Source organism: Diabrotica undecimpunctata, chromosome 3 (genome assembly GCF_040954645.1).
Source record: "Diabrotica undecimpunctata isolate CICGRU chromosome 3, icDiaUnde3, whole genome shotgun sequence".
Taxonomy (NCBI): Eukaryota; Metazoa; Arthropoda; class Insecta; order Coleoptera; family Chrysomelidae; genus Diabrotica; species Diabrotica undecimpunctata.
In genome coordinates this window covers 93328283-93341013 of record NC_092805.1, presented here as the reverse complement: position 1 = coordinate 93341013, position 12731 = coordinate 93328283, and positions in this window count along the sequence as shown.

Sequence of the window (12731 nt, the reverse complement as noted above, 5' to 3'; positions counted from 1 at the left end):
TACCATATCTATTCCCTGAATTCAATAGGATTGTCAGGGCAGACATTTTGTAGTTCGTTAACACTCGGTAGTAAGCGGCTATATATTTATTTCTTTATTAGCACACAAATCCACTTCTCAATTATCATTTTTGCCGGTTACGTCTGTTGGAAGTCCGAACTAGAGAAGATACACTCGCCTTGTTGTGAAATTTATTATTTAGTACCGCTTGTAGCTTATCCGTGTCATTGAGGTATGCCCTGAGTGCTAATAGACGGACAGGCGGACACCGTTATTTCTTTTCGAAAGTAATGTTCTTAATGCAATACGGCAACATTGTGAAAACTCATCCACAAATAACCATTAAAATCAGGTGCCTCGCAGTTTTTCATGAGCGTACCGTCGGGTAACATCATGGCATCAAAACCAACGTGCAGTACATCTGTTAATAAACAAAATAAAAAAAGGTGGTTATCTGTGAGAGACAAGCAAATGATAAAATCGGTTTATGAGGGATTGTGTAGAAAATATCAAGGTATGCTTATAGAGGACGTCGCGGCATTGTGTGGAGATTTAACGAAAGTGTCGGCTCGTATGGTTTTCCAAATAATTCAAGGTAACAAACCTATCCAAAAACCAATCCATAAAGGACGTGCAAAAATTGTATTGGACAATAGTACGAAAAGTATAATTCGAAGAAAAATTCATGGATTTTATTTTAGGAACGAACTGCCCACGTTAAAGGCTATTCAACGAGAAGTTAATGCAGACGCAGATGATACTTTAAATAAAATATCCATGAGAGTATTACAAAGAACTTTACATGAAATGGACTTTCGGTATGTGAAGAGGAAAAGTTTGTTGATCGAGAGAGACGAATTAGTGATATGGCGGAGAAAATATTTGCAAACAATTCGTGATTTTAGACGATTTGGTAAAAAAAATTATTATGCGGACGAAACGTGGTTGAATGAGGGTCATAACAAATCCAAAGTATGGCAAGACTTGAATATTAAAAGTGCGCGACAGGCTTTCATTGAATGACTTTCAACCGGCTTAAAAACACCTTCGGGCAAAGGAAGACGTCTCATAATAACGCACATTGGAAGTGATTCAGGTTTTTTACAAGGTGGTTTAAATGTATTTACCTCAATCAAAACGGGCGATTATCATGAGGATATGAATTCGGATGTGTTTGAAAAGTGGTTTTCGTCTATACTGACTCTTATAGATCCTGGTTCGGTTATTATAATGGACAATGCATGGAAAAAATACCGACTTCTGCATCTCAAAAGGCAGATATAATAGATTGGTTAAGTAGTAAAAATATAGATTTTGATGAATCCATGATAAAGGTTCAATTACTTGATATAGTGCGCGAACATAAGAGTTCATACATCAGATTTGCAGTAGACGAAATGGCACGTGAGCATGGCATCACCGTATTAAGAACTCGACCGTATCATTGTGAATTGAATCCCATCGAGCTGATATGGGCACAAATAAAAAATTAGGTATCGCAAAAGAATACAACCTTTAAATTAAAATATGTCAAATTATTATTAGACCAAGCCATACAAAATATAACCGCTTCCAACTGGCAGTCATGCATTAAACATACACAGAAAGAAGAAGATAAAATGTGGGACGTAGACACGCGTGCTGATGTTCTTATCGAGCAGAAGACAGTAGTCATTAACAACAGGAAGTGATTCAGAATAAACATATTTCTTTAAAATAATAACTAATAGGTACAGTTCTAGTGATTTTTTGTTGCTACATTCGGAGACTACCTGTGAGATCCTTCGTCCTACCTGGTTATAATTTTCTAAGTAGGTATGTACCTAATAACTTTATTATTATTATTATGGTAAGTATGTTTTTCACAATTGCAGTCTACATTATTTTGCTTGCTCTAGAATTATTATTTTCTGTAAGCAGTTGGTATTTATATTTGAATATGAATTTTATTAAAAAAAAAAAAAAAAATGTACATTCTACCTGCTAGTCGATAACAAAGCGACTAAGTTATTTCGAAACTATTACCTATTTACAAATTCATTCACATTTACTTAAAACTCCCATGTAGAAATTGATTGTAAATAAAAGTTGAAAAGGAAAAACAAGGTTGTTTCGGGAATTCTATTATTTCCATTTTAATCGTATTTAATTGGAAATTCCCAGGTATTATATTTGTGTTCTTGGAAATTGCTCAATTTGAATGCTACGTCGTGTCATTAATTATAAACCACCCATAGATACCTCACTCTTAGGTAAAAACGAATTCAGTGTTAATCTCCGCCCACTTACACCTCTTGGCCCCTCACGCCTAAGTACTACCTGACTGTATGGTGGCGACATTATTGAAATATTTGCCAAGATTGAAAAATAAATTTGAGTTGCCTGTTCCGGCCATTGTCTAGTGCAATAGACGACAATATAAGGATGGCATTCAGCATTTTCACAAATAATTTTAACGTGCTTGTAATTTATATTATTGAATTTCGATTTTACTTCAGAAAAAACGCTAAAAATTGATTAATGAAAACAGTAGAGGTTTTATAAAAATTATTTATTTATCAATACAATACAAAAAATAACAAAATATAAAATACATAATAAAATTAGCAGTGATAAATTACATCTCATTTAAATTACTTTTTTGTAACTTTTCAAACAAATTAATTTCCAGAATTGATGCAAACTGAAATATTTCAAGCTAATATACAGAATTTATTTGAAGATTTAGTTTATTCACTCACGGTAAAATATTGTAAAACCTCCAAATCCTAAGAATCGCTTGGATTTACTTACATGAAATTTGGCTTACGCCTAGGCAAAATGTCAAAGAAAAAAAGATGATTTTGCACTATGGTTCAGTATCACACCTCAGGAGTGAAAAAATATATGTTCAAGATAGGTTTCAATAGGTTCTGATTCGTCAAATTCCATGTTGAATATTTCAACGTGAAATAATAAAAAAATGAAGCACTTTTCGACGAAAACTCATTATAACTTTTTTTAAACTGTTTAATAAAGGTTTATTTTTGTTAAGTTTCTAGCATCAAAAGTAAGCAAGTTTCAGAAAAGCAAAACCTACATTTTTTTTACGTTTTGTGATTTTTGGTGTCACTAATAAATTAAGTTATTTTGAAAATAAGCATTTTTTTCATAATTAAAAAAAATTGTTAAAAAAATATGCCCCTTGAACAAATAAAGCTTACAGATCATTATAAATAATACATTAGTAAAGTAATTTGTGAAGCGGTAACGATTCATTTGATTTAAATGCTAATTGGGGGCTGATTTTCCCGAGTTTTTTGACCAAAAACAGGGACCAACTTTATTTTGAGCGTAACGCTTACTTTTGATGCTAGAAACTTATTAAAAAACAAAAATGAATATTTTTTTGAAAACTTTTAAAATGTCGTACTGAGGTTTCCCCAAAAAGTGTACCATTTTTTGGTTATTTCACGTTGAAATATTCACTTTGAAATTTGACAGATATGAACCTATTTTTCGTTGGTTACAACTTTGCTTCTACTGGGTCTAGAGAGTTCATACATATACCATTTTTTTTTCTCTTTTTAAGAAGCTATATTTTTGCTGAAAACGCTTTTTTTTCGATAAAATACATACTTACTTTTTGAATTATTTGCACAGAACCATTTAAAAAAATTTTTTTTTTGTGTTAAAAAATGAACATATTTACTCGCAAATAACTCGAAAAGTATTAAATTAGTGAAAAAATTCTATATGACAAAAGTTGCTTAGAATTACTTTTCTTCTTTCGTATGTTTTCTATATGTATGCCTTCGATAGGAGAAGGAACTTCGACAAGAAGAAGAGGATATAAATTTTGTTCTGATAGTAACATTGTACTACAAAAAATTGACAATTTATCTATAAATGGCAATATAGAAGTCAATTATATTCTGTGCAAAATAAGAAATTGTATAGAGGTGAACTAAAATCAATATGATCTACTGTTCGATCGCATACTTTTTATATTTAAAAATTTTCTGAGGACTTTCTGGAATTACGTCATCGAGGTTTTAAAATCAAGTAGTGGCGAGTACCAAATGCAATCGATTTTAATTTTGACAAAATACCACAAATCACCAACGTTAAAAATGAATCATGTAAGTACATATCTTGATAAAATGAGAGGGAATTTCCAACATATAAATAGTTGAGGGCCATCTGCCTAGGAACAATAGGTAAAAGCTGATAAACGGACAGGATTAGAAAGTTTAAAACATCACTAATTAGATCATATTTCAAAACAAAGTAAATAAGTATATTTGAATGTTACTTCTTTTCAAACTAAGATTGTAAAATTAAAATTTTAGGAAAAAAAAATATTTATTATTTCTTTTTCACAAGAAGTACTTTCATTATTGACAATATCGAAACATTTTATTATTAAAAGTCGAGAACAATTAAAAACCACGTTCATATTTATATGAAAGTGCTATAAAAATGAAGGTATATTACTCTTTTTTAGCAAACTTGGTATACGACTTGTCCACTGAAAGCTGTGTAGACAGTGAATATTATTGCTCTCTTTCTGATTTTCAAAAACTTTAATTTTTTTAAAATATTCTAAACCTACTTTTAAGTTTTCAGTTGACTTGCTTAAAGTTGACATTGGCTTTCTGTTTGGATTACTATCACTACAATATTTGTTGTTAAGACCATCAAAAATATTATTTATAATTTTCAAAAATATGGCAGTATGAGGAACCGTTTTGGTGTGTAACTGTCCTACAGCTATTGCTGTTGATATTGCTGAGGCAACTGAGTTGGAAAAAATTTGTACTGCTAACTTTACACGCATTTTTTTAAAAATTATTAGGGTTTATATGAACGTCTGTTATTTTCAACAGGCATTGTGCTCTCATATTGGTTCTATCGATGTCGTATGTGTATTCAATATCTTGCCACGATATTTGTTTAGAATCGGCAAAAAACGTCAACTTTTTGTTAAGAAAATTATTTCTTAAACTCTGTAATAAGTGGGGTGTATCAAACACAGTGATATTTCTATTACAGGCTGATCCTTACATTCGCCTAACAGCTTAAATAAAGCTATATTATTGGATGCTTGATCACACACTAACACTTTTGGTATATACCCAATATTTTGTAATTTTGAAACAACTTCAACTACAATGTTTTTTAAGTTGTCGCTATGTATTGGACCAACTATAACAAAATAACAAATCGGAATCTTCCAGTTATGTAGCAAGCCGCGCATCATGAAAACCAAACCTGCGTCGGCAAGTTTGTGCTTCCTAAAGCACATTAATCTTAAAACCCTTCTATAATATCATCTAATTTATTTTACTCCAATTGTTTTTTCAAAGAAATTTCATCAAACATTAACACACAAATTTTTTCCCACTCATCCATTGTCTCTGCTTCTTTCTTCAACTTGGCAATTAAGGAAGTATTTAAACCAGTTCTTAATTTTATAACACGCAACCAAGTTTGAATTGTTTTTACTGAAGGTAATATAAAGTTAAGAGATCTAATTAAAAATTTGTAACAACTAGGAGACTTATAATAAATGGCCAGAGTTCTGGCCATTTATTATAAGTTTTCATTATATTATTCTGGCCATTTCAATCTTTTTCATTGTCACTCCATTTTGAACGAGTTTTGTGTGAAATCTGCAATTTAACAAAGTGTGCAGGTATTTGCTTTTATTTTCTAACAGTATCTGTAACATGAATTTGGTTTCCGATTTTCTGTTTTTTGTTGTTCTTCTACAAAGCTGACTGTTCTTCTGACGGCACTTCTTCTTTAAAGCATTTACTTGATACTCCAATTTTTTATCTTCTCCTTCAATTCAGTTTCAAGTTTTGTGGGCAAATTAATTTCAAAACTGGAAATATCACTGAGAATACAACTTGATCACTTAGGCGATGGAGGTGACCTAACCATACAATCGCCACTTGTGGATCTTTTACGTTTCGTTCCGCAATAAACGTATGTAGAGCATACTGGTGATGTATCACCTAAAATAGGTAATCATTGAAATGGATGTGTAATTTTAATTAAAGCAAAACAAGCATCTCCATTATTTCTGGAGTGATACTAACAACGCATTCATATTTAAAAAAGTCTCTTTTGATTTAATTGTATAAAAAATATATAAATCACTCAATATTAACTGATTTTATACAAAATATATTTTAATAGTATTATTCTCATTGACAAAGCGCATTAGGCAAACATAAAAATATTTCTAAAGTTGAATACTCACCTAAATAAGTTGCTAACTGTGTAAATTTTTCAGGAACAGCATTTTTCCTTAATAACTTTCTTTGGCCACTTTGGTAAATATGTTCCACTGCAAAATGATGCTGGCAAATTACCCTCTGTTTCAGGTCACTGATATCTATCAATATAATATCAATATTCCCGCAGTTTTTTTGCCAAATTTTTGTGCGCTCTACGTCTTTCAGGGTAAATTTAAAGAAAGATATATTACTATTTGTTCCATCGTTTCTTTCAAAACATCCCGCGTAAACACACTTATGAGTTACAGAGGTCATTTTATCTAAAATGTCCTTTTTTTATAAAATTCCGCTATAACTTGTCATAACACTTGTCACAGATAATACACCTATAGGGTAAGTTCGGCCCTGACATTACTCCTACCTCCTCGCAAGTCAAAGAGAGAATGAGAAATCTCAATACATTTTTCGAGTAACGCTATCTAGTTGTTAATACGTCTTTCGGTTACCACGAGGTGAGCTATCTAGTGGGTGGTTTATAATCAATGGTCGTGTTTAGTTTAAAACGCATATTATGACTAACGAGGGTTTTTCAAAAGGTTAATCTGACAATTCATCTACAGTTTGATGTCTTAATGGTGGAAAATTTTATAAAAAGCAGTGGAAGATATTGTATTGGGGAAATGCAAGGTGATACAATAGTTATTAAAGATCCTACAGCATACTCGTAAACAAGGAATAATACGAGAAAAATAACAATACCATACATAAAAGGATTATCAGAAAAACTTAAAAGGATAGAAAATAAATTCAACATTTCAACAACATTCAAAACTACAAACACATTAAGATCTATTTTGTCTAAAACCTCACCTAACAATGAACAAGAAAGGACAAAGAATTGTATTTATAAAATACCTTGTGAATGCGATCAGTTTTATTTAGGTGAAACATCAAGGCCATTAAATGTTAGAATAAGTGAACATCAATATTATATTAAAAATACAGAATTTGATAGATCTCAAATATGTAAACACGCATGGGATAATGAACATAGGGTTCAATGGAACGATTTAAATATAGTCCTAAAAGAAACGGATGGTAAAAAGAGAAAAATCTAAGAAGCGGCTCTAATTATGCTAAATGAGACCAATTGTGTCGCAAATTCCTGGCAGAATGTAGTAGGATCTGGTTACCCATATTAAAAAAGGAAGTTATTAAAAGGAAAATACCAGTTTTAGTAAGTCAGTAACATATAGAGGATGCATGGATGCATATATTTTTTAAATAACATATTAAATCAGAATTTGGTGTTTATTGAAAGTAAACTAAATGTACGACCAAATACTTACCATATCGGGATAGTATATGAGGTTTTTCTATTGGTTTGTTCATCATAATTTACCTTGGAATCACTAACAGGAGAATTTTACTGTGATCATGGCGTGTGTTTGTCTTTTTAAAGACGAATTACATGCTATGATTTTTAGCATGTAATGTTAGCTTAATACTGATAGATTATGGGTGGGGTTGTTTTTAGAGGTAAGTAACACAAGAAATAATAGATATAAACAAAAAGCAAACAGGGAAGAGAACACCTCTTCAAAAGAAAAAGGGCGTCACTGTTTTTAAAGGTTTGAATAAAAAAACAGGAATGGGATATTTACAAAACAAAGAGAAAATCAAATATCATTAAATGGTAGGATAAAAACATGGTAGGATTCACTAAATCAAACTATTCAAAAATATACGCATATCATACATACCACACAATATTCAGATATAGTAATCAAATATCATCTCCAATGTATCCTAATATTTATATACCACAAAATAATGAAATAACATAATCAGACAACGTGATCAGATAGTATGGTCAAATATATCAAGGATCATAACTATAGAAAGTAATCAAATTCAAATATTCAAATGAAATATTCAAATATCACATATTGGCAAAAGAGAATAAAAAAAGATGTTACAGTAGACTAGTGCGAAGCTTTATACTATGTTTTCTATATTTTTAAAATTGAATAAAGTAATTTTATTATTTAATTATATTTTAAAACAAATTATTTTATATTCAAATAATTCAATGCATTATTATGTTTGCTCTTAACGCCACCTATTGACGTATTAACAAAACATACGTTGATTACTTCTGACAGATCTGAAACGAAATGTTAAATTGAAATAAAATCTGTCAAATTGAAACGAAATGTTAAATTGAAATAAAATATAAAGAAATATGATTTGATAGTAAGTTTAATTATTATATAAACTAAATAATATGCTTGAATGTAACACATTCAAAGTCCACCACCGCCTCTCCGGCGTTCACCCGACTTCCGCAAAAACTCCGCGACCGCCCGAGAGGCGTTTGTGTATGCACCTAATATAATCGTCTATTAATTTGTGCAGCTAGTTTGGATCGGTTAGTGATTTGGGGACATTTGATAGTAGTCCGTCTACCACATGTTGGGTTTGGTTTTTGATTGTTCATAGTTTGTACTTATTTAAGCTGCTTTTTGTTCGATTGGTAAGTCTGGGTGTATTTATGATTATTAATTAATTAATTATTATACTAATTAATTATTTGATACACTTATATATGTATAAATAAAAGATATATATTATTAACAACAATAATTTCATAGTGTACAAAACAAATTGAAAAAATGACGTTGACCGCCTAGCAGGCGTTGGTCAGCTCAAAGTGCGCGTAATATTTTTTTGCTTACAGAAATTATGGAGTATAAACCAGAACCTTAGAAAATGGTAAAATATGATTCTAAGAAAACTGCAGATAAACTCCTTCGAAAATAGTAGCGATGATCCAGATTATTTGAGCAAAAGCGATAATGAGTCCGAAGAAGACTTAACAAATTCCTGGTTGTTCCTCTACCCCTACAGTTTCCTGTGGTTATTCATCTACCCCTGCAGTTTCCTCAGACATGGAGAATAATGAGTATATTGCACAAAATGATTGGAGTTTTACTGAAATTCCAAATCAAAGTTTGCCGTTTACTAAGACAGCAGGTATTTTGGTTGACGTAAATTCCACAAACCCTTTTGATTACTTCCAACTTATAGTGACAGATGATTTTTTTTAAGATGTGTGAGATGGCTAACAAAAGCACAAAGGGAGATCGTCGTGAAATAATGGCTATTTCGAGTGAATTTAATGCACGTATGATAACCGTAATGAATCGGCGTGGTCAAAAAAAAAAAAAAAAGAAAAGCCTGTATTGATAGATAAATATAATGAGTTTATGGCAGGAGTTGATCATTGCGTCCAGATGATGTCATATTATATCTGTGAGCACAAGACGCTCATTTCTTATAAAAAGCTGGCTGTCCATATATTTCAAATAATGATGATCACATCACATTATCTTTATAAGAAAGGGAATCCTGACAATAAAATGACCTTTTATGATTACCAATTATGTATTATTGAGAAGTTAATTGGACTTACACCACCAGAACCAGAACCATTACGAAAAATTAAGATAACACATCTTCCTGAACTTTGTCCCAAAAGTGAAGAAGAAAATAAAAGAGTTAAAAGGAAACGGTGTCAGGTTTGCTGGCAAGAAAAAAAAAGAGAGTTGACTTAACTTATTACTGTCCATTATGTCCTAACCAACCTGGACTGTGTTTATCTTCGTGTTTTCGTGAATTCCATTCTAACGTATAGTTTTGGTTACTTTTCCTTAGTTTTAGTTTCTTTTGTAAATTTATTTTAAGATTTAATTTTTTTGTTTTTGTTTTAATTTAATGTTTTTTTTTGTTGTACTGTAAATTTTGAGTGCTTTAATAAAATTATTTTTGTTAAGATTATTTGTTTGAATTTTTAGATACAAACCGTATATTTTTGACTGAACGCCGCACGGGCGGTCCCCGGCACTTGATTAGCAATTACCTTGTCCTTTGCCTTCACCACCCCTAAGGCGGTCTTATGTTTTTGAAAAAATATACCAAAATTTGAACTTAGTCTAGTACCCACCAGCTAAAATAAACATTACAACACTATTAAAAAAACATGCGGCCATCTGGACTTTGTCACTATTAAGTAGCAGAGCTGAATGTGTTAAAAGTAATGATTGTATTTATATGAAATTATGTTAAAACGAGAGAAGTGTGTTAAAAATTTAAACAGATGATTCAATATTGTTATTAATCGGATGACATTTATGAATTTTAAATTTTGACAATCGTTGCGAATCGAATCTTTTATTGATAAATATTTTTTTAAATTTTTTACTTCTCATTTAATGTCTGTATTTATTAGTTATTTTTCATGTAGTTTTTAATTTAAAGCTGCATAGAATAAATATATGATGACTAGAAACGAATTGATCGAGGGTAGTGAATCGATGTGAAGAACCGCTATTTTGTGAATTAACAACGCCAGTATAGAAACTTCGCTTTAAAAATTTACTGATTCAATGCATTCTGATTTAGTCATCAATTAAAATTAAATGCGTAATAAAAAAATCAATATATAATCATCAACACATATAACATGGCAATTAAAAAACAATGTCTATATCCAATCTCTCGTTCTGTTTATAACTTTCTTAAGAAAGAATTTCCCTTAGATCGGCAATAAAGAAAGGGATATGTACGCACATTGCCTCAGATTGAGCTGTAAAACGAATGGACTGAACGTTGATCTTCTGTGCAGCCAATTTCAGGAAACACGAGGGATTCCGTATTCAGCTAATGAGAAACGTGATTGACTCTGGACTAACTAGGACATACTTAAAGTTATGTCGGACTAACGGTGAACCAACATTGGAATATGCTTAAGATTACACTTAAGACTCATATTGGAATCAACTTCAAACCCATATTGTACCATACTTGGAATGGTGCTCTGGACGCACATTGGAATATACCGAAGACCGGCTTTGCACCAACATTGGATCCTAAATATCGAATATGTGGAATAATAAAACAAAAAATTACGAAAGGTGTTAAAAAATAGCTTACCCTTTATCAGGTGTCTGTAGACACAAGTCAAACTTCACTACATATGAACTTATACTTTCAGTTTAAAATGAAAGAGTAGCCAGTGTTGGCTGATTTATAGGAAGATATTGAAATAACAAAATACCGTTTGGTGGTGTAAATCAGATGGAACTATTAGGATGTTCTTCATTGGGATATTTTTGTGCGGCCCTTTAAGAGACAATAACAGGTTTAAACACACCGGCGGCACTATATTTGTAAACAAAAAGTGTCCAGACTGGCTTAACAGCGCCAGCGTTTAGATAAACAACTGCACAAACGGTAATAACGGTATCAACGGTACTGTTTGGTACTTGGAGTATTACGGCCGTAACTTTTCAAAAGGAAACATATCGTTATATAGAGGAAGAAACGCCAATATTTAGGTAAATATTACTGCGAGTAGATTATTACTATATTTTTATTTATTAGGCAGTATTTCGGCCTAAAATTATTTCATGAGAAAGAAGTTAAAACCATATACAAAGTACTTTTGAAATTTGAGGGGCTCTGTAGTAAACAATGGTAAAGGACAAATTTTGATTTTTCCCGAAATATTATGTAAAAGATGGCAAGGGACATGGCAACGCAGAAAACTTGACTTATTTTACCCTCCGAATAACAGATGGCGCAAGATTAATTTCTTAAAATTTTTGGTAAGACACATGCATACGCATGAAAATAATGTTATATGTCCATGATGGCGGAAGACAAAGCAGGTTGTTCAAATCTAAATGGCTTTTTTGATGTTAATAGTGACATTTCTGAGAGCTACGATGATTATGACTCAGATAAAGATCCTGAATTTCAAATATTAAGTGAAGCTAGCTCGATTAACTTTCTACAAAGAAGGTAATTTATTGATATTCTTAGAATAATTGTTTGCAAGTAAAAAATGGTAAAGGATGTACTTAACATTGTTTACATCCACATTCACTTTGCATAAACATTCTTTACTTGCAAATATGAAAATGAATGAATCGGCAGCCCTATAATACTTAATACGATTTTTATTTATGTTTTAGAAAACTTTTGAAAGAACATGGACTTCAAGAAATTTCTTCTCACACATACCCAGAGTCCAGTACTGAAGAAGAAGGGGAGGAAGAAAAAGAAAATAGAGGAGAATTAAATGAACACAGTAAACAAGAAAAAGAAGATTCTGTTTCAGAAACAAAATCTAGAAAAAGGAAACGCAATTTTAGTAAGCAATTAAAAACGAAAGAGCTCAGAAATCTCGGAAAAGAATATAAACAATACAGAGGTAAGGGAAATATTGTTTTATCAAAACCACAAGGTCCACCGTGTAGTTGCCCCAATAAATGCTATGAGTTATTTGCACCTCATGAAGAGCCGCAGACAATTTTTGTTAATTTCTGGGGCATGAACAGTTTTGATACACAAAACGTTTACTTACAAGGTTGTATGAGATCTAAAAATGTGACTAGGAAGAAAACTAAAGCACTAATGTCAAAAAGATCTCAAACTATT